Source organism: Dasypus novemcinctus, chromosome 11 (genome assembly GCF_030445035.2).
Source record: "Dasypus novemcinctus isolate mDasNov1 chromosome 11, mDasNov1.1.hap2, whole genome shotgun sequence".
In the NCBI taxonomy this organism is placed as follows: Eukaryota; Metazoa; Chordata; class Mammalia; order Cingulata; family Dasypodidae; genus Dasypus; species Dasypus novemcinctus.
In genome coordinates, this window is record NC_080683.1 from 63871671 (window position 1) to 63894690 (window position 23020).

General features: G+C 40.9%; 1 protein-coding gene across 3 annotated transcripts in view; it reads right to left on the reverse strand.

Annotated features, from left to right (window-relative positions):
- The window catches only part of BACH2 (BTB domain and CNC homolog 2), a 360545-nt gene that overhangs the window by 155034 nt on the left and 182491 nt on the right, over window positions 1-23020 (reverse strand). For 2 of the 3 annotated variants that reach the window (XM_023587670.3, XM_071218599.1), the window contains exon 3: window positions 7242-7390. The exons of the other annotated variant lie outside the window; for it this stretch is intronic. The gene's annotated coding sequence lies outside the window, so the exon portion shown is untranslated. The remainder of the gene's footprint in view (window positions 1-7241; window positions 7391-23020) is intronic. 3 annotated transcript variants of the gene reach the window in all.

A 23020-nucleotide genomic window follows, 5' to 3' on the forward strand; every position in this document is an offset into this window, starting at 1 on the left:
TGTCATCCTCTGGTAGTTAACACACGCCCTGCAGAGCTAACACCTTCTCTCCACGATGCACGGGGTTTCTAAAGCAGCACGGATGACATGGGTCAGCAAACCTTTTTTTGGGTTATAATCCACCACCCTAAGATCGTCTGACTTGCGTTGTAAAAAGACGGGTAATTAAGTATTACAAGAAAGTGGGTCATACACCATTGAGATACAACCACACCGCCCCCAAATCAGACTCCAAATGACTGTGCTGTGACAAGATGGGAGGGGTTTAACACAGTGAAAGCAAAACTTTTATGTGGTGAGGAGCATTTTAGTTTTCACTAGTTTAGGTTTAGAGAAAGTTAATTTCAACGTCACCTACAAAGCCTTTTAGCATATTAGCACTAAACTTTTAGCGTATTCTTGAAATTATATGACAAATGTTGGCTGCTAATGTAATGAGAAATTCAGATACAGTGTCACAAACAGTCCAAGGGGCATTCTCAGGCTTGAATGACATGCTCATTATCGAACAGTGAACACTGACTCAGTGAAGTCAGGCGGTCAAACCAAAACTAAAGATGAAGACGCAAAGTCTCATTATCCACATTAGCATCTTCTCCTCCAAGGGAGGATCAAAGTACTTTACACCACTTCCCCACACCTGTACTTAACCGGGGCACTAAACAGTCATATTTATCAAAGCACCCATCAGCTACTGTAGGAAGAAAGCAACTATAGTTACCTGAATTGAGTATGTTCATTCATCTGTCACTCAAGAGCCACAGAAATATTAATTCAAGTCAACACATACTGAGCCCCTATTATGTACAAAGACACAAAGGATGCAGCAAGTCCTGCTTTCAAGGAACTTAGAGTTTTGTACAGGCAACGATAAGATCTAAAAATAACTAATACCAAGTGTAGATAATTTTTAAACAATCTCTTCTAGCAGCTGCTTACAATATACTTCCTATTCTATTGACACAAGGTTTTGTGAATAACATTTCACACATGAATCTTTTTAATAATGCCTTTATCTTGGTCTAGGTTTTCTTTCAGGACTCAAAACCCTCCCTAACCCCTTGGCTACATTTTAGGATTCACCCCAAGCCAAAGTCCTAGCACTCTCCCAAGGGAGCACAGAGATACCAGTACACCCCAGGAGCTATAGCACCAAGCCAAAGGGATCTGATGAGAAGTTTCTTTGAAGGAGGATGAAGGATACTAAATTGAGAGAAAATTCTAGGATTCACAACACAAGCAGGGATATATCTGAATCAAATTTTGTTACCATCAACGCTAATGTCAACTATAAAATTAGAATTTTGTTGGAGTCCGTATTGTTTGAATAGTGGGTGGGGAGTGGGGGGGGCAGATCTGTTTAATCAACCATTCCTGTTTTTGCCAAACTGCTTTATATTAGACTGATTATTAATTTTTAAATAACTGCAATACAATCAGTAGTCTTAACACTAAAAACACCGTGAAATAATTAACTCTTACTTTTATGATTCCAGAGGCCCACCAGGATCTTGCTGGGCCACTCAATAATCAGTTTTATTGACAGAGTGTAGAAATGAAAATACTGTTTAACAGAGATTTCCATTTGATAAAAATGCTGGTGAGTCCACACAGGTGTCTATTCTTACAAGAAGTGATTTCATGTAACTTGAAGGGAGAAAAATAAGGAACATGGAGATCGACAGCTTGTAAAATGACTTCTAAAGTCATTCTTCCTAAGCTCTACCAACTTGTGCGATGTAATCAGTCCAGAGTACTGCTTGTATATTTGGAATTAAATGATTAACTGAAGAAAGTCTGGAAAAGTACACAAAAGTCTGTGTTAATAGGTGATTTTTCTTGGGGTAGTCAGACTACAGGTAATTTATTTTCTCTTTCTGTTTTTCTGTTATTTTATAAATTATGTAGAATAAATATACACTGCTTTTATAATCAGGAAAAGAAAGTTACTTCTATTTTAATAAAAGGAAATGGTGATTCTCTGATTCTGCTCTTTCTAATAATTAAGAGCATTTCACACATGGGAACCATTATAATAAACTGGCCTGGCGATAAATAAGGCATAAAATACAGGAAAAATCTACTAGAACCAGTAGATTACAATTTCTATTTAAGCACCACAAGGACTCTAAAAATTCTACTATACTGTAAATCTTTTCAAATAATGTTCTGGGGCAGAAGAGCAGAAGTCCTTTCCTCACCATGACACATGATCTGTGTATCTTCCAGATGCATAAAGTTCTAGGCACCAGGATCTCACAATGCTCAACTTAATGCGGGCATCTTTGGAAGAGTATGACGCCATCTCCTAGATTAAATCATGGCTCATACAGAGGCATCATTTTGCTGTGTATCAAAAAGAGAGCAATTTCTTTTTAAAAAACACAACAGATTGGAAATTACTAAAATAATTTGATTAACTGGTAAGACTTGCTAAGCAGCTTTACAATATGCATTGCTTAGTATATTTGGAGAATCACAGGGTACATCTTTTGAAATTTTTGATGTACATATTAATTTATATTACGACGATGGTGACATTACCTCTAGCTGTACTATTAGTGTATGCCCAGAGAATGCAAATTAATTTTGATAATGCCTTGAACAGGACATAAATGTGAAGCTACATCTATTAGAAATAATTACATAATACACTCTAAAACAAAATAAAACAGAATTGGCTTCAAAACTGTGCAAAACAGACCCCCATAACTATAGGAGCTAAGTATATTATGTTCATGAAATTACCTTATACTTTATGTTTGAAACCACTAATATGACAACTTTTAGAGCACTTCCAAAACACAGACAGAATATATGAAATTTAAACTCTGGCACTGGAGAGGTGGTAAAAGTCAAAACACACACAGTTCCTAACAAGAATGAAAATGGGTGGTGTATTTTTCTACCCTAAATCAACATTTTTAGATTCTTATGAAGGTGAGAAAACAGGTATGATAAAACCTCAGTCTATTTGAGGGTAAGAAGATCTTTCTGTGGTTGTAATTTTCTGGTTAACTGACAGCTAGAAAATGTGTTTTGCTGAAAATCTGTCTAAAGCAGTTTTCTTATCCTAATTATAGAACATTTAACCATTCTCAATGATTCAGCAGGTCAGTGTCATCAGCTACAAATATCCTCTAGGGTATATTCTCCACCTTTACTAAACCAAAGTATCTTGTTTTCTGAACCTTTATCTCTGAAAAAGGGAAGTGGGATGTATGTGGTAGGGCGGGGTGTGTGGGAGGGAGCAGGGCAATGGGTGGGAGGTAGGGTAGGGGGATGGGGTGTGTGGGAGAGGGTGGAGGGCCGTGAGGGAGGGGGTGGGGTTGGAATGGGAAGTATGCAGCTTAGTAATAATAGTTAATTGAGGGTTCTGGTTAGTTGACCTCCAGGTAGCTAAGACATCACTAATCATGAAGTCAGTATCTTGAACTAGGCAATCTGATTCTTAGGAAGCATGAGGGGTGGCAAGGAAAGTCCCTGATTGCCTGTCCTTGTTGGTGTGCTCTACCTTTTGTAGACTGTTGGTTTGTTGGTTATCTGTTGGGGGAAGTCTGTCTCAGTGTGTCCATCCAAAAATTATGGTCTCTGAACTCAGAAGGCTGACATTTGTTTTGACTAGTTTCTATATCCCAGTTGTTTCAACTCAAGCCTAGTGTGCCCCAGTGGTACTCCTCATGTATGTCAAGGATCCTTTTCTCTCCCTTAGACTTCTGACGTGGATTTTCTTTTCTATAAAAGCCTCTAATTTTTATTTTTTGGATATTTTAGCAGCTCCCAATGGCAACTGCCCCAGAAATCTTAGTTTCTTTGCCCTGTTGTCCAAAAGCCAAGTGAAAAGCATGGAGAGCTTATTTCTGAGCAGATTTGGTAAGACTGGGGTGGTGATGAGGGGACTGAGTTATAGCTATTGGACTTTAAGGACTTCGTTTGTACCTCTTTCTTGGTTTATACCTTTACCTTAAGCCAAATATGTATTTATGTATATCGATCATCTTGGTGTCTTAAAGGAAAAATTGGGATTATTAGGACAGTGGTTTCTGAGCTTTTTAAAATTATAGATCCTAGGGAAACGGACTTTGGCCCAGTGGTTAGGGCGTCCGTCTACCATATGGGAGGTCCGCGGTTCAAACCCCGGGCCTCCTTGACCTGTGTGGAGCTGGCCATGCGCAGTGCTGATGCGCGCAAGGAGTGCCCTGCCACGCAAGGGTGTCCCCCGCGTGGGGGAGCCCCACGCGCAAGGAGTGTGCCCGTGAGGAAAGCCGCCCAGCGTGAAAAGAAAGTGCAGCCTGCCCAGGAATGGCGCCGCCCACACTTCCTGTGCCGCTGACGACAACAGAAGCGGACAAAGAAACAAAAACAGACAAAGAAACAAGACGCAACAAATAGACACCAAGAACAGACAACCAGGGGAGGGGGGGAAATTAAATAAATAAATAAATCTTAAAAAAAAAAAAAATTATAGATCCTCATACACCACTCCTCAGAAATTCTAATTTCTGTGAAGGAAGGAGACCTGAAGAAAACATGGCTATCAGGTCCCATGAGAATTAGTTGATTGTTCTCCAAGGTTAGCTTTCTGGAAACACAGAATAAAAAGCAAGCAAGCAAGCAAGCAAACAAACAAACAAAAAAGCAGAGGCCCATGAACTAAGCCAGTGGGGTCAATCTTGTACAGTCCACAGGTTGCTCCCTAAATTGTTCTGTGAGTTATGGGTACAATAATAGCTCTTCTTCCCAATAGTACAGAGCTTTGGTGATGGGGGATAAATACTTCATTTGGAGTATGTATAACAGTCCTCATAATAATTAGAGCCACTGTAGCAGAACTATTTGCCACTAACGTTCTCTTGAAGCTTTCATTTTCTCCTATGTCTGACTCTGTGGTGAGTCTATTTCCTTGGCTACTACCTAAACTTCCATCTCCACTGATGGAGACCTAAGTTATGCGCCATATGCCCCACACACGCTCTATACATGAAGTGGTTTATTAAACACACAAGTTGGGTCAAACTGGAGCAGCTGGACTATAGGATCATAGTTACACATTTTCCTTCATCACAGGGAAGATTTTCTATATCACTAAACGGGGCTTCGGTAGAGACTATAGTGGATCCAGATTTTCCTAACGGTTTCTGATGTATGTCTTTACCCTTATAGGAAACTCATTCCCGAGGCCGAAGTGTAACACCCCGTGATCCCTTAGCCTTGCCATCTTCTGGGGGCTGCCGGCATGACAGGGATGGTATTACAGCTGAGAGAGGTAGGCATGATGTACTTTTTCTTACACTACCCTCACAAACTGTAACAATGCTGTCAAGCACTGGTTACTCTGTGCAGCATTCCTGGAATGAAGGTGAGCCTGGTTATTCAGTTTTATAAGGACATTTTAGGCACTGAGTACCTGAGTGCTTTGCCCAGCAGCACAGACAGTGGTCCAGACCCTGCCACCTCTGCCCAGAGCTGGAAGTCCTGACTCAGCCCAGGAGTCACAGAGGCCTCCTTCCCTTCCCAACCTATAGACACAAAACTGATGCAAGGGTCATCCCATGGGAAACCCTGACATGTAAAAATGTTGACACTGGAAAGGAACATTAAGGAGCATTTTAAAGATCCAATCCCCTGTCACTTCCTGAAGATGCCTTATAAACTGATAACCTTTCTTTTGAAGATGCTGTGCAGAATAACTAATTAGTGCTTGACAGGGATGGTATAGTTTGTGCGGGTGGAGTAAGAATAGCTAATGACATTACTCACTGCTGTCAACGCTAATACCAGCTCTGTTAACCTTTAATAGCCCAGAAGACAGCTCTGGGTTAGTTCTATTACAGAATTCTTTTATCCTCTATCACTTCTTGTTGTATTTTTCTGATTTTGTCATCTTTATTTTAAACATATGTATTTAAGTCTACCTTCAGGATTTCTGGTTCTGTTTAGGCGTATCTGCTTGGCAATTGATTTATTAGCAGTAATTATTCTCAATTCCAGAGAGTAATAAAAGAACTATAAGCCCTAAGTGCTACTCTGAGTGATATTTACCATATTTAAGTAAAATGTTCTAAGTCACAATGTTTATCTATAGGAAAAATACCCAGAAACTTCCCATTTACTAGATAGCCATCATTCATACTACTTTTAGACTTAGAATGACTTAGTGAAACAAAAGAAAAACACTGTTTAAAATCCTTACAGTGAAGGCTTAGAAATATGCAAAATCCATACAAAGGCACACATGTACACTTACATGTATATGCACGCAAATGCATCTAAGTGTGCAGTTGCTTAGCCAAATTCTACTTTTTCCTAGTAACATGAAATAAATTATTGTCCTCTGCAGATAGGTGACTGGCTTGTTCCAGAGCTAACGCTATAATGTGCTGATCCTCAAAATATGTCAGTCTGGAGAACATAAAACCCCACAAAAACTTGGATTTGCTGATTTGGGTTATTTATTAGAGGTGAGCTTTCCTTCACATACGTTTTGTAAGTCAAGTTACATTTAAGTGTCGTATGGGAGGGATAATACTGCGATGATTCACTTTGAAAGGGAACAATATATTTCCCAACCCAGGGGAAAAATGATTTTCCCTTTTGAGTGTATCTAAAAACATGATGAACCCACCTGCAAAAGTACAAGAGCTGCCATTCAGCCCAGTGACAGCACTATTAGTCACACCTGTTGAAAACCAAGGGCAAAGTCCTAGTAGCCCTGGAGTAAAGCTGGCACAGAATACCATCATCTATTTAGATGGACTTCAAATGCGAAGGCACTAAGGGGAACTTAAAAAAACTCTCTCTTCTCTGAGACATGAGCCAGTGTACTAAGGAAGGAACTAAATATCTTAAAATTGATACTTAATACTGAAGTGTATACTTTTCTGCCTATATCATTCATCTTTCCAAGTGACTGGACACTTGAGTTAAAACAGTGATTCTCAGGCATCACCTGGGAACTTCTTAGAAGAGCAAATTCCCAGGCATGCCCCAGATCTACCCACTCAGAAATTCTGGGCACGAGGCCCAACAATCGACTTTAACAAGCCCTCCAGGTGGCTGTGATGCTCTAAAGTCTGAGAACCACTCAACTGCTGATTCTCCCCTTGCTCCCTTTCTCAATTATAACTCTCAAGACTGTTAAAAGCAAAGTAATGCATGTGTGTTTAGGTATTTGTTATCATCTAAGAAAAATTCTTACCGTCGCTTACTGTGGGCAAAAAAACACCTCAGTCAAAACTTACATGTAATTTTTCCAGGGCCTGTGCTGGCTTCGCGTCTTAGGATGCAGGAAACTGGGCGAAGGGAGAAATAAGGAGGCTACAGCAATCCATTCAGACATGGACCCCAAAGCTTTGCAGGGCAACCTCGTGACACGTCAGTGAGTGTCCACCTAATTGGGGAGGAAAAGTGGTCAATTAGCAGAGTAAACCTTCCGTCTCCTGCTATGACTGCTACATCCTCCTTCAGCTTTTCTGACCTCTAAACTAACTTCCTAAGCCTCAGGCTATGTGCATGTCCACCAATCCACATAAACAGGGTATGATAAAATAGCTGCCCATGGTATGAATGCCTGGCCTCAGCCCACAGGGAAGCTCTATTCCTTCAGGTATTTCCTTGGCAAGCTTCTCTCACAGGGGACTCCCTTGCACTCAAAGTAGCTCAGAGATAGGTTAGTGTCTATCAGCCTTCCCTGTCTCTTGCATCACATAAGCATTTTACTCAACAAGTCAGAATACCTGGGTTAAAAGGCAAAGGAAGAAGAGATACAAGCAGCAAGTGATTAATTCGAGAATTCTGACTGAAATGAGGTGACTCTCTGATGGCTCAAATGCATTTATTTTTTAAATTTATTTTAAACTTTTTATTTTAAAATAATTTGAACTTAGAGGAAAGTTGCAAAAATAATACAGAAATAATACCTAGAACTCCAATGTACCCCCATCCAGATATCCAGATTTGCCAACTATTAGCATTTGCCACTTTAATTACAGAATTCTTTCTTTCTTTTTCTCTTCCTTTCTTCCTAACTATCCATACGTATTTTCTAAACATTTGAGAGTAGGTCACATACATCCTGTCCTTTAATACTTAATACTCCCACGTCCACATGTCTATTTTAAAAGTCTGAGTATTTATTTTTCTGATGATAAATTAATACATGCTTTTTGTAGAGCATTTGGAAAATACAGAATAGAATAGAGCAAAAATAAAGATCACCAGTATCCTTGCCACCAGTAAGGTTACTAATAATATTCTGTTGTATAGATCCATGACCCCTTATTTGAAACTCTGGGCCAGATAGGTTTCAGCATTCAAATTTTTTTTGGAATTTAGAGAGTATTAAAGTTATGCCACATATTAAATAACATCCCATCAGGACCTGGAGCAGCACCCCTTAATCAAACATATTAAATATTTCTGCAGTAAAAGACATGCATATTCTTCAGTGGGATAAAATAGAGACAATAAATACCCTCACATCGGTTCAGACCAGATTATTTATTATTTATATACTTTTTACCAAATAAGTTACAAAGAAGACTTTTGGTTTTTGAGTCTTCTGGTATTTAGAACTGGGGACAAGGGATTGTAGAACAATATTCCTTCCAGATACACAAAAATACTCAGTTTTGTTCCTGATTTTTCATTTAATGTCATATGAATGTACTTTCCCAAGTTACTGTAAGTTTTTCAAAAACATGCTTTATAATATCTATGTAACATTACAGCCCATGGAAATGGGTTTTATTTAACTATTTCTCTCGTGGTTGGTATTACAGGTTTTCATCTTTTTTGTTATTGTAAATAACACTTTGATGGATATATCTGAAATTCTGAACATTTTCTTAGATACATTTCTAGAAAAAGAATTATTGGGTCAAACAGTATAAACGTCAAAGGTCTTGATGACTTTCCACAAAGCCGGCATCAATTTACATTCCTGCCAGCAGTGTGAACGCAAGGTAAATTGGTTTAATAACCCCTTTAACACAGGCACAGCAACAATACACTCCACTTGACACATCTTAACAAAGTTCTAACCAGTAACAGCCAAGTTTAGGAGATTTTACTTTTGTTTTTCTTGCACAGAAGACAGAACTGCTCACTGTTTTGTAAAGAGAGAGATGGGATTCTTGTAAGGTTACCATCAAATGACCTGGGTCAGATCTGGGCCATGCAGGGAGCTGCCGCTTGGCCATGGGGTCTATTTAACACGGGAAGGTCTGTGGGGAAGTAGGGAAAGAATTGACACATCAAAATGAGAGGAAAACAAATTGCCACTGATGATTTGTGGGTGGATAATTCAGCATCTGGACTGCAATCTGAGGCCTTGTGCTACCCTTCTTTTGGGTATTTTCCCCTTTCTTGGCCATTTTGGTGTCCACACTAAGGAGCCTTAGCATGGCCATCAGAGAGCAGAGAAAGAAAATGGGAAGACAAAATCAAATCAAACAAGCTAATAATACTAATGGCTAATCCTCTTTGAGTTATGTGTCAACTGTGGCGCTAAGAGTTGTGTAGGCACTAGCTCCTCGAATGCCAAGTGCACTGGTATAAAAACTGGTGGAGGAGAAGGTTGACAAAGGCTATGCTCACCTATTAGTCCTCTTCCTTAATATGTCTGGAGGAATAGAGGTTTGGAACTTCAAAGATCTAGTAAAGCCTAATGTCTTATTACTGTGACTCCAAGTCATTACAAACTTTGCCTTTATACTCTTTTGTTGGTGCCATCGACAACACATCTACCCGAGGCAGAAGAAATGGTGTAAATAAAATCCAAGAAAATTCTAGATAATAGTAAACCCTCTGAAGGTCCTATATATGGACATGAAGGAGGCTATATCTCTTAAAGCATAGCAGAGTTGAGAGTCTGTTATATAACACGAGGCAGGTTATACACAGAGCAAGGCATAAAGACACAAACATAATACAGACTTTTAAAAAATCATACAAATTGCATTCTTCTCAAATGTGACTCAAATCAGAAATGTTAAAACTGGGCTCACAACCCAACATTTCTTTCTATTTGTAACTTCTTCCAGCAATTTTTCTTTCTCTTTCCTCTTTATGTATATTTAACCTTATAGGATAATTGGTGTAAAGAACACTATGATTTTCATACTCCAATAAAAGAAACTTGCGGAGATATTTCATTGCTAGATGGAATGAAATAACATCACTCTTCCCCTCTTTTATAAATTCAATTTGTGCACCTAGTACAAACATTAAAATGACAAATTGAGAAAGAGAGAAAGAGAGAGATGCAAAAAGTTTTCCATTTTATTCTAGGAGTAAGCTAAAAGTAAGGTTGTTTCTTTCAAAATGATCAAAAGACCCAAGATGTATCAAGAAGTGGACTGTTTCCTTTTCTTGGTAATTTGAGTAGCATTCTCTTGAGATTAGGTGTCAAAGTGGGTATAATGGCTTAAACATGATTTTTCTTTGCCGCAATCAGATATACGGTTAATCTTCTAAGCACATGAGGATATAAGGTGTGAAAAATGAAGTGGTAATGAGGAAATGACCCCTCAAAGAACCTACTTTGTTTTTTCCCCCAAAGGGTCTAACTGCTTGGGGTGGAGTGGGGTAGATACAAAAAATAAACCACAACCATCACACATACAATTACCAGAAGCTCTTTAGATGCTCAAATGGCACAACTAGCATTTGTAAACCTAATTACAAATTTGGATTCTCTTTTTAAAAATATACTTGGAAGTGGCTCACTTCTGTTATAATGCTGAACCAAGTCATCTGTGCAATTGGCATATCACTAAAATAAAAAAACAACAACATCAAAAACACATTGCTTGAACAAAGCTGTCACATCCAATGTCACTAAATCCAGAACTGCAAAATACCCCAGGTTAAAATCTAACTAGATTGCATGTGGTTCTCTTATCTTACATTGACAAAAGAGTTTAGGCTTAGATCTTTGCCACTCAAGGTAGCTTTATCATCTGGGGCTCCTCACTCACTGCCTCTGAGCTTAACACCTCTCACAGGTGCCTGTGAGGATCAAATGAGAACTACACAAGAATTTTTTTTTTTCAAACTATAAAACAGACATAAAATGTTGGGCATAATTACTGATTTTAATTACAATTTTGTGAGCCATAAATATATTAATCTCCATTTTCTAGTTAAGGAAACAGATATAGAAAAATGTACCAAATATAAAAAATTAGTGAGTTAGGATATTAGCATTTTATTTCTGAATTGTCCACAGAACAACTGGATGACTCTCTGGGACTTATTTCTTCAGTAAAGTAAGTAAGTTGGATGAGATGATTCTAAGGTCTTCTTGAGGCCCATGGTTCTATGAACTTGGACTTGGTCGTGGTAGTGATAGGGCAGCCTTAGGAAAGACTCTCAGGAAGCAGTCCTTTTGGAGGGCCTGTGAGGCACCATGACCCCAAGGGGCGTACCCACTCACCTGAGGCCTGTAGTGAAGGGGCAGGGTTCTTGAGCAGCTGCCCACCCCGGGGATAGGACAGGCATTAACTAACCTTTTGGTGGCTGGGCCAAAGGCTAGGGCCTCTGGGGTTTAGGAGGGAGGTACTTTAGGAGATTGAAGCAAGCAGCTCTTTATTAATTGATAAGAGATATTTTACTACTTTGACATCTGATGCAGCCAAACAAGTATATTCCAACTGAATGTTAGTCTTGCTAATAGCCCCACTGTTATTTGGCTATCAGTTTCAAAGAGGTAGCCACCACTTGAACAAAGCTGTGGGCTACCCATTCTTCTTTTGTCTGACTCCCTAAAGATGTGTATTTGTATTTTTCTCTTATGGGTGCACATCATGATGACGTGGGAATTTCACCTTAAAAAGATGGGAGCCAGTAACTTAGGCCTCTAGTATGATACTGTATCAGTGCTTCCCAATACAATGATTGAAATGTTCAAAATCTGCAACGTCCAATATGGCAGCCACTAGCCACATGTGGCTACTGAGCACCTGAAATGTGGTTAGTGTAATAGAGAGACTGAATTATCAATTTCAATGAATTTAAATAGCCACATGTTGTTAATGCCTACCTTGTTGAACAGTGTAGCTCTAGAATACCTCACATTCTAGTTTTCTTGGATGTGTTTTAGAACCCAGAAACCCATAGGACAATACTGAACACATTCATTCACAAGTATTTACTGACCAAATCCTAAGAGCTGTGGTCTGGGTCCTTGAAACACTGGTGAATAAGAGCGTCATGGGCACTTCCTGGTCTCATGGAGTTTCTGGACTAGACGGATTTCCAAAGAATTCATGACATCTTGAAGGGGCTCACCAGACTGCTCTTAGGGAAAGGTGGGTGGTGAGGAGATATGGTAATGCTACACTAAGCGTGAAAGCACTGCTTTTTCATTTCTTCATACTTACTGTTAGAGAAGCCAGGGGAAAGTTTAAAAAGAGTTATTTGAATGGTTACTATTCATTCACTTACAAGGAAAGTAACATATCCCAGAGATGGGAAATTATCTGTAAGTAATTCACTCTTGCACAAACTTAAATTTATTTAAAAGAAAAAGTCAGTGGGACCTGCATTCTTAAGCTAAGAAAAAGTAAATGGTAGTTAATTACAGCAACAGTCATAAAAGTACAAGTGGGTCTCCAGCTGCAAACAGTGGGCAAGGGGACATTCATAACAAACAGTTGTGAAATAAGGTTTTCTAGAAGGCACTTCGTGTATAAATAAGTCTGATTGCTTCTTTATCACTGCAACTCAACACTTAGCTAAGACTTCCTTAGTAGCTGTAATGGGATTTAATGAGCAAAGCCCTATTTACTTTCATCAGGAAACTACAGGTGGAGATAGTTTTATCTGCATCACAAAACTAATTCCTACAACATAATTTCTAAGAAACACAAACGGGACTTAATGGTCTTCAGATTGCCAACATTGCTTCCATATTTTCCTGCTGTGGATTCTCTGCTATTCTAACTACTAAATCGCCTCTTCCTGGCCTCCTGGGATTTAGAGTGAAGCAAAGAAAACAAAGGAAAATATTCAGAATGAGTTTATGCTCTTCTTTGAAACTGAACCTAGGGTTTGCCTAAACTTAAGAGGACAGAGATATTATGATTTGAGAATTTTTGAGCTAATTCTTTCCATTATATTCATATTATCACTTGAGGTGAAAGATTCACCAAGCAAAACAACCTGATTTTACTTAGCATCCCAATGGGATCTTAAATGGATGACAGTTTCCCCCCGAGATTGGGGAGAAAGTGGTCAAAAACAAAACAAGAGTTCAAAACTTAGTCCCCCAAACAAAATTGGCATTTAGAGACTATCATTTACTAAAGGTCAAATTTAAAATGTTCTGCTCAAACTATACTATATAAAAACATTACTAAAAATGTGGCGACAGCTTTAGCGATCAACATGTTAACTCTAAGTGGCCTAGAGTCCTTATTCATATTCAGAAACACGAAACAGGGTGGCCACACACCATTTCATGCCAGAAGGGCTTTGAAAAGAAAAAGGGTCAAATTGATATTAATTTCTTGGAAGCCAGAGAAATGATTTTTCAAAAAGAAATTTACATTTCCAACAGAGTTTAAGCAGCCACTTCTATAAGGCAGATAACCTTTGGATCACAGATCCTGTGGTTTTGTGGGTTTTTTTCCCTACTAGCATGGGATGGAGAGAAAGAAGGGGGGAGGAGATACAGCCATTTAAAACAGGATGAAGAAAATTAATTTAGATAAAACAACTCTAGAAATTTCCACCCCAGTGTTTCAGGTGCTGGCACCAAGTTATTCTCTGATTTCAAAGTTCTTAAGTTCATCAAAACAGGACTTAGATTTTAACCTCTCTCACAGAGGATGGTACAATCAAAACTACCTGCCATTAACAATTCAGAAAAAAAGGAAAGGTTAATAGGAGGCAAGTGTTGAATATGCATAACATGAAGTAATTTTGGGGTTTCTGTAGACTCTATATATGAGAAATGGAATACTAGCCTGCATTAATGCATAATGTAATAATTTCTGTTTACTGAAACATTATGTGCTAGGAACTGTACTAGGAATTTTACAGGTATTAGCCCATCTGGCAGATGAAAGAACTTTGCCTCTTTGACTTTACCTTGCCAAAGGTTACATTGCTGGAGATGGACTCACACTGAGCTGAGTCTTTGCTTGCCTGGCTCTGAAGACCACTTTGTTTCCTATCCAACACTGTTATCCACTACAATTTGGGAAGGCTACATCCCCCTCCCCAAAGGAAACATGATCACATTTCACCTGGATTACTGGTGAAAGAAGATACACATAAAATATCAAAATCAAGTGACAAAACTGCAGGTTCTACAACAATTTGATTATTTGTGCACAAAGTCTTAATCAGGTTGTTAGTGCTGAAATAGTTATATTTCATGAAGTATGTGGGAATTCAAAAGTTCTTTTTCTATTTCAGCTTCTTGGGGGAAAAAAGGACAAATGGCCTGGGGAAGCAGATGTGGCTCAAGCAGTTGGGCACTTGCTGCCTACCACGTGGGAAGTCCCAAGTTTGGTTCCTGGTGCCTCCTAAAGAAGACGAGCAAGGCAGCGAGCTGACACAATAAGATGATGCAACAAGGGGACACAACGAGGAAAACACAATTAGAGAACAACAAGTAGGGAGTGGATGTGGCTCAAGCATTTGGGCACCTCTATCCCACATGGGAGGTCCCGGTGCCTCCTTAAAAAAAGATGAGCAGACACAGAGAGCACACAATGGGCAACAGAGAGAGCAGACAGCAAGCGCAAACAATGAGGTGGGGGGGGAGAAATAAATAAAGAAATCTTTTTGAAAAAGGTGTTGTGGTGGATGTATGGGAGTGCTGTATATTATATATATGCATTGCTGTGGTCTAGGACTCCTACGAAGAAATGCTGAATAATTAGGGGGGGGGGGGGAAGGATAGGATGTGGAATTTTTTCAAGTCAACATTCTTTATCTAAGTTCTTTATCTAACTTTATCCAAGTTCTTTATCTATCCTTTAAACCCATCGCTATATGCCATTCCCTAGTAAGGGACCATGACATTATATTGGGCTTCAAATTTCGGGGAGTTCTGGATCACAGAGTGTTTCAACAATGGCAATGGAGGGATACTGGTATGGGATACCAATGACAGGTGATATATAGCTGACAGAACATATGTCCAGGGTGCATGGTAATGATTGGATATACTCATAGTGGCAACAATTAAAAACCCAGCAGGGGGGGTACTGGGTTCCTGGCCAGTGGTGCTCTGTCGTGGTCCCTAGGGGAGCAGCGATAGTCTCCCAGGTACAGCGGCGGGGACCGGGAGGGAGTGAGGGTTCAACAGTGAGCCCCTGATGCTAATGACTATGCTTGTGAGCTGATAAACCTAAAATAAGAACAAGGCCTAGAGCAACATTGTGCCTGGGAATTTCCTCCTGTCAGCCTTCATGTTACTCAAATGTGGCCAGTCTCGAAACCAAACTCAGCATGTAAATGCAATGCCTTCCCTCCAGCGTGGGACATGACACCCGGGGATGAGCCTCCCTGGCAACGAGGGACCACTATCAAATACCAACTGATGATGCAACTGGAAAAGGACCTTATATGGAAGGTTCAATGCGGATCAGCAGAATATCCATGTCTACATAAAATAACATGACTTTAAAATGCTGTTTGACCTAAAGTAAGGGGGAAATGGAAAGGAGAAATGAGTTTATATGGCTACGAGTTTCTAAAAAAGAGTCTGGAGGCTGGCAGAAGGATTGCCCTCATGCACAACTGAGCAGAGTCAGAGAGACAAATAAAGCAGATACAACCCCCAGATATTGGTTCCTATGAAGGCTAAAGAGACCCATGAGAGTTATGGTCATGGCCGATGGGGTTTACTACCAGGGCAGATGGCCCCTCTCTGGAAATGGTGTTTATGTGTGATGAATCTGGACTCAGATGGGATCTCCCTTCATAAGACTTTCATACTAATCTGCTGGAGGTGCAGTTAACGTTGGGGTTTAAGATATAGTTAGGGGATTTGAATCTCTGGACTGATAATGTGATAGCCAGGTCCTGAGCCTCAACAGACTCCAGCACCTACAATCTGATTTATTGGACTTACCACACTCAGCTAAGATGGAGTTGAAGAAGGACAATCACCACACCATGGAGCCTAGAGTGATTACAACTGAAAATGGGAGGATGGCAGCCAGCATCCATGTGGAATCTGAGCCTCCTCTTGACATAGAGGTGCAATGGACACAACCAATCCAATGTCCACATAGAAGAGGTGGCATTGGATTGGGAAAAGTGGACATGGTGGACGATGGGTATGGGGAAGGGCAGGAAGAGATGAGAGGTGGGGGCGTATTTGGGACGTGGAGCTGCCCTGGATGGCGCCTCGGGGGTGATCACCGGACATCGTGGATCCTCACAGGGCCCACTGGATGGAATGGAGGAGAGTATGGGCCATGATGTGGACCATTGTCTATGAGGTGCAGAGGTGCCCAAAGATGTACTTACCAAATCCAATGGATGTGTCATGATGATGGGAACGAGTGTTGTTGGGGGGGGAGAGGGGGGGGTGGGGGGTGGGGTTGAATGGGACCTCACATATATATTTTTAATGTAATATTATTACAAAGTCAATAAAAAAAAAATTCTTTGAGGGAAAAAAAAAAAAAAAAAAAAGAATGTTTCAAGAAGGGTTTTAGAAACCAGGTTAAGAATGATGATGTTCCTGAGTTCTTATTTCTCAGTGACAGTATTGTGTTGACTCATGATTTGAGCATCTATGGTGTCATTTGGGATGATGTTATCAAATGCACTGTATTGTCTTCTTAATGCCTATCTGCTTTTTCTTAATATATATATTTTTTTAATCAAAAAAAAAAAAGAAATCTTTTTTAAAAAATGACCTGGATTATTCTCTAAAGGTAAAGTATAACGATATTTGTCCTCCATCACTGGTCATCGCTCTGGAGCCAATTTATGAAGAGCATCACCCTATCCCCTGGAATGCCCAAGTAGAAAATGACTGAAGTGGGAGCTGGGCAGATGGCAAGTTCTGATGTGGCATCCAGTGGTGTTCCTAGGGCTCAAAACCATGCACTCCACCCTTACTTCAAGGATCATCCATGAAATTAGCAGCCAATGACTAAGCTCATGCCATACTCCATCTGTAGGAATGCAGATGGGCATGTATGTTGGGGTGCCCATTGACTTAGCAAAGGGCCATTTCTTAAGATCTCAGATGGGCATTAACTGTGCCTTGACTCCTTCTAGGTTCAACACTTGATCCAGATCGTTGAGGGCTCTCTATATCCTTGCCTCTGTCTGTGAACTTCACTTCTGCTGTCTTCATCTATGGGCCAGAAAAAGCTGCCAAGTCCCACCCATTTCTGGGGAACTGCATATGCCTGCCAGCTTCATCTGCCAAGTTGCACAAGTGTGGATGCCAAGTGGTCTACAGTGTCTCACACAAGGCAAGGTGCTTCTGAGGTTGGGAGAGTCTACAGAGTTGATCACTGCAGCAGAGGTGAGGGCTGCAACAAGTCTAGCTAACCATCTTGTAGATAGGAGAGGCAAGAGGCATCTAATAGGGTTCTGATGCTGTTTCAGGAAAAGCCATCACCATTGACCCAGCTATTCCAGCCCCAAACCTAGGAGATACCATGGATTTTCCTCTCCCCCTCCTCACTTCTAACATCCCAACTACCAGCAAATCCTGTTGATCCTACCTTCAAATCTTAGATGTGTCTACACCGCTCCATCTCCACTGCCATCAACATCATCTTTCTCCACTTGATGCACTGTTACAGTTATGGTAACTACTCTGATTTCAATCCCTCCCACGTGCGTGTGAGTGTGTTATGGGGGGGAGGTGGTCCCCAAACCACCTTCCCTCCTCCGGTTCGGTGATTCACTAGAAGTACTCAGACAACTCAGCATATAGTCATATTCATGGCAATAATTTATTATAGCAAAAGGATACAGCAGAATCAGCAAAAGAAAAGGGTGGATGGGGGTGATGTCCAGGGAAACTAGGTGCAAACTTCTGAGAGCCCTCTCCCAGTGGAGTCAGACAGGATGCACTTAATTCCTAAACATCTAATTCTGTAACACAAGTGAGGTACTGTCTACCAGGGAAGATCATTAGAGACCGATTGATTGCCCAGGGTTTTTTATTCAGGGCTGGACACACAGGCACCCTCTACTTAGCATGTTCCCAAACTCCAGACTTCCAGATGGAAAGCAAGTGTTTGGCATAAACCACATTGTTTATACAAAGTTTAGGCACAGTAAACCAAGTTATCGTTTAGAGAATGGTTGAAGCACTCCTGAAATTCAATTCCCAGACACTAGCCAGGGGCCAACTTCACAAGCAGGCCTTTCCAAGGACAGCAGTCTCAGACCTGCAGCCTCTCCCCCAAACAATCCAGGCTCACACAGGAACCAAAGTGATCTCAAAGTTTTGGAAAATTATTACATTGCTTCTCTGCCTAAAATCCCTTAAATGTTTCCCATTGCTTTTAGAATAAAAGCTGCCATCTTTGCTCCCACCTCCTCTCATACCACACTCTCCTGCTCATTACACTTCAGTACCCTTTCAGTTCCCTGACTATGCAAAGCCCTTTCTGGGCCATACAATGTGCCTATCTTTCTCCCTGGAATTCCTTTTCCCACCCTCTGAGAGCCTGGCTGGTTCTGAGACCATATATATCACCTCCTTAGAGACGCCTTCCTTGTCCATCCTGGTTAACATGCTCTGTCCTCTTCCCAACTGTTATGCTTCACTCTGTTTGGTTCCACCAGATCATTTACCATAAACCACAGGCTTAGTTTACCATATTATTACCTCTCTCCCCTCCACATCTATATAAGATCCATGGTGTCAGGGACTTTGCTCTGTTGTTCACCACTGATTCCCAGCATTTGGTATGAAGTGGATGTATGTATGTATGTATGTATGTATGTACATATGTATGTATGTATGTATGGATGGATAGATGGGTGAATACATGAATGAAGACCAAACCAACTGCAGATTGTGGCGGCAGAAGCCTATACTGGGAATGGTGGAGGCATGCTGCCTGGTGTACCTGCCTGCCCTCACCGGTCTTCCAGTCCTAGCCCAGATTTGAATCTGCTCCCAGCTTAAACCCTGCCTGGAAACTGAGCACACATCTGCTCTAAACACGCCTCAGTCATCTCCTGACAGCCCCTTCTTCCCCCACAGACCTCTGTTTCCTGCTGCTTCTTCCTCACCATGACCTCAGTTTCTCTCTGAATTTAGAGTTTCTATAGTCTAGCACTGTATAAAAATCAGTGGGGCTTCATCTTGCTGTGATCACATACCCTTCGGCGAATTGGGCACCTTGGACATGAATCCCACGATACTGACCACCATGTGCAGATCAGGTTCAACTTGTCTTGGTGCAGCCCCTCGCCCACCCTGACATGACCACGGGGGCATCTCCTCCTCCTCTCTGTCTTGTGTAACCTCATGCCTTTCTCCTGCCTGTCTTATCTTCCCACTTTCAGGTTCACGGATGATCCTTGGCCAAATAAGAAAGAGAAAGAATGGGGAGAATAAAAGACAGAAGCAGCAGAAGCAGGGATATGTGGACTGCATTTGTCCATACCCATTTTTTATGCTGTTATATATTTTTTTTCATAGTAGGTTTAACCACAGAACAGCAGAGTTGAAAGGGATCTGGTAGATCACTTAGGCCAACCTCCCCACTTTACTAATGAAGAAACCAAGGTTTGAGGAAAAGATGGAAAAAGGAGAAAGTAGCACTTCTGGAGGGTTTCCATCTGCCTCCGCATATAGGCCCCAGGCCCCAAAGCTGGTGAATGGCAGCGCTGGAGCCACACATGCTTAAATGAACACTCTCATTTGCCACACAGGCTTCTGCCTATTATTTATATAGTCAGAGCACATGTAGGAAAGAACTTGACAATAATATATATCATAAAGATACTTGGAATTCTCATCTCAAAAGGTAAATGCCTTTTCCCTCTGTATTACACAATACATTTTTAAAAGTATTTTCTGAATAGTAAATTCAAAGTAAGACTGAAAGAAGCCAAAAGAAAAGAACTGAAGGAAAATACAGGTGGAAACAAACTTTGGGAATTTCACTGTATCTACCAAAACCTTTAAATACTAATTAGAGTCACTGTGAAATACTCTTTAATGTTCTGCTAGTCTTGAAATTGGAACTGTGAGAATACTGGTCAGTAGATAAAAAGATGGCTTTGGCTGTTTCTTCAGTATATTTACTATTTTATCCATTTACAAAAATGCTCTGCAACTTAGGACATCACAACTTTCCAAGCCTCCTCCATAAAAGGACAAGTAAAAAGTATTTCTTGGAAAGATAGGCATTTATAAATGTCCCACATCTAGATGGAGCTGTCTTAACCACTCCCATCTGTTTATAAGCAGGATATAAAAGTGCTGGCACACAGGACAAAGTCCCTTAGCTATTCAAGATTTAGTTCAACTCCACAATATATTTAGTAAGATTTTTTCCCCTTCTCTTCTTGGTTTAATGACCTCAAAAGTCCAACATCCTGTCTTACCTAATTCCCTAACAAGTTCTGTCAAATGCCAGGACAGAATCAGATAGCACTACAGGCAGTGAGATCATTCGCTAAGAATTCATTTTTATTCCAAAAATTAGGAGTGCCAGGCCATTTCACACAATTTATCACACAGTGAGAAAATTTGCCTGGACTCTAAGAGAAACATCTAAGTCAATTAAAAAAAACTTTTCTCATGTTCCACAGACCCTTGAATAATGTGATGACCTTCTCCCCAGAAAAAAAAATGCATGGATACAAAACATTTTCCCACAATTTTAAGGGTTAAAGTGTCCTTTGAACTGTATCCATGGATCTCCTACGAATCCATAAACCCCAGTTTAAAATCTCCAATAAAAGTCTGTTCTGTCTACTGGTCCCTGAACTGGATCTCGGTTCCTGGAGTGCCCCAGGGTGACATTATCTGCAGCCACTTTAGTCTCTGGATGAGAAATGGTATTTCCAGTTTGAACTTTAGGAACATCCCTACCTGGTTTCTGTGGCTGCACCTGTCACCAGATCAGATGGTTGCTGTGGGAACACTCAATTCTCTCTCCAGGGTATGACATGCCTGCTCTTAGGTTGTGCTCTTTAATTTACCATCATGGGTCCTGCAGTCCCTTCTCTCTTCCTGTAACTTTCCTTATTTATTAGACCTTTGTGGCACTACTAATAATTTTAAAAATAAACCTGATTTTTTCTCTACCATATAAGAAACTACATCCCATTTGTATTTAATTTCTTTGCCTTGTCTCCAAAGTTCTCTTCAACCTTTCATACCTTTTTTTTTTCAAAAGATTTATTTATTTATTTAATTCCCCCCCTCCCCCGGTTGTCTGTTCTCGGTGTCTATTTGCTGTGTCAGTGGCATGGGAAGTGTGGGCGGCGCCATTCCTGGGCAGGCTGCACTTTTGCGCTGGGCGGCTCTCCTCACAGGCACACTCCTTGCGCGTGGGGCTCCCCTTCGCGGGGGACACCCCTGCATGGCAGGGCACTCCTTGCGCACATCAGCACTGCGCATGGGCCAGCTCCACACGGGTCAAGGAGGCCCAGGGTTTGAACCGCAGACCTCCCATGTGGTAGACGGACGCCCTAACCACTGGGTCAAGTCCGCTTCCCAACCTTTCATACCTTTACCACTTGGGAATCATCTGCTCACCACTCTCAGCAGAGAAGGGCCTGCCAGTTCCCTGTTCAGTCTGGGACAGGGTTTATTCTTTAGGGGGAATGGGATGTAGTGGGAAGAGAATAAGCCTTGGAGTCAGATAGACAGTAAATTGGGTTCAATCCCAATTTACTAGCTGAGTGACTTATGCCTAGTAATTTAAACAAAGTCTCAATTTCCTAATATGAAAAGTGTGGACAATAATATCAATTTACAGGGTTTTTTTTTTTTTAATGGAATGAGCTTATATATTCACAGTTCCTGAGACCCAACAGATACTTAATAAATAGCGGTTCCCATCTCCACCCCCTTACTCTTCACATTTGGGATTCACCACACACTCTGCATTTTAGAAGCAATTCTGGTTGCTTTCTATTAGGAGTGAGGACCACTTATGTTTGGAGTCTGGGGTATGTTTTAAACAGCTTTATTGAGATATAATTCACATACTATAAAACTCACACTTTGAAAGTGTACAATTCAGTAGGTTTTAGGCTTTCACAAAGGAGTGAAGCCATGACCACTATCAAATTTTAGAATATTTTCATCACCCCATGAAAGAAATCCCATTCCTATTAGAAGTTATTCTCCAGTCCTCACTCCCCCCAGCCCTTGGCAATCACTAATCAGCTTTCTGTGTCTGTGGATTTGCTTATTCTATATATTTCATATTAAAAGAATCACATAAGTGACCTTTTGTGTCTGGCTTCTCTGATTTATTTTTTTAAAGATTTATTTTTTATTTATTTCTCTCTCCTTCACCCCCATTGTCTGCTCTCTGTGTCCATTCACTGTGTGTTCTTCTGTGACTGCTGCTATCCTTATCAGCGGCACCGGGAATATGTGTTTCTTTTTGTTGCGTCAGCTCTCCGTGTGTGTGGTGCCATTTCTGGGCAGGCTGTACTTTCTTTCGCGCTGGGCGGCTCTCCTTACAGGGTGCACTCCTTGCGCGTGGGGCTCCCTTACGCAGGAAATACCTCTGCATGGCACGGCATTTCTTGCGCACATCAGCACTGCACATGGGCCAGCTCCACACGGGTCAAGGAGGCCCAGGGTTTGAACCACGGACCTCCCATGTGGTAGACGGACGCCCTAACCACTGGGCCAAGTCCTCTTCCCTGGCTTCTTTGATTTAGCACCATGTTTTCAAGGTTCATCCAGACTGTAGCATGGATGTATTAGCACTTTATTCCTTTTTAAAGGCTGAATAATATTCCACTGAAGGACACTGCATTCTGTTTATTCATTCACTCGTTGATAGACATTTGAGTTGTTTCTATTTTTTTGACTATTATA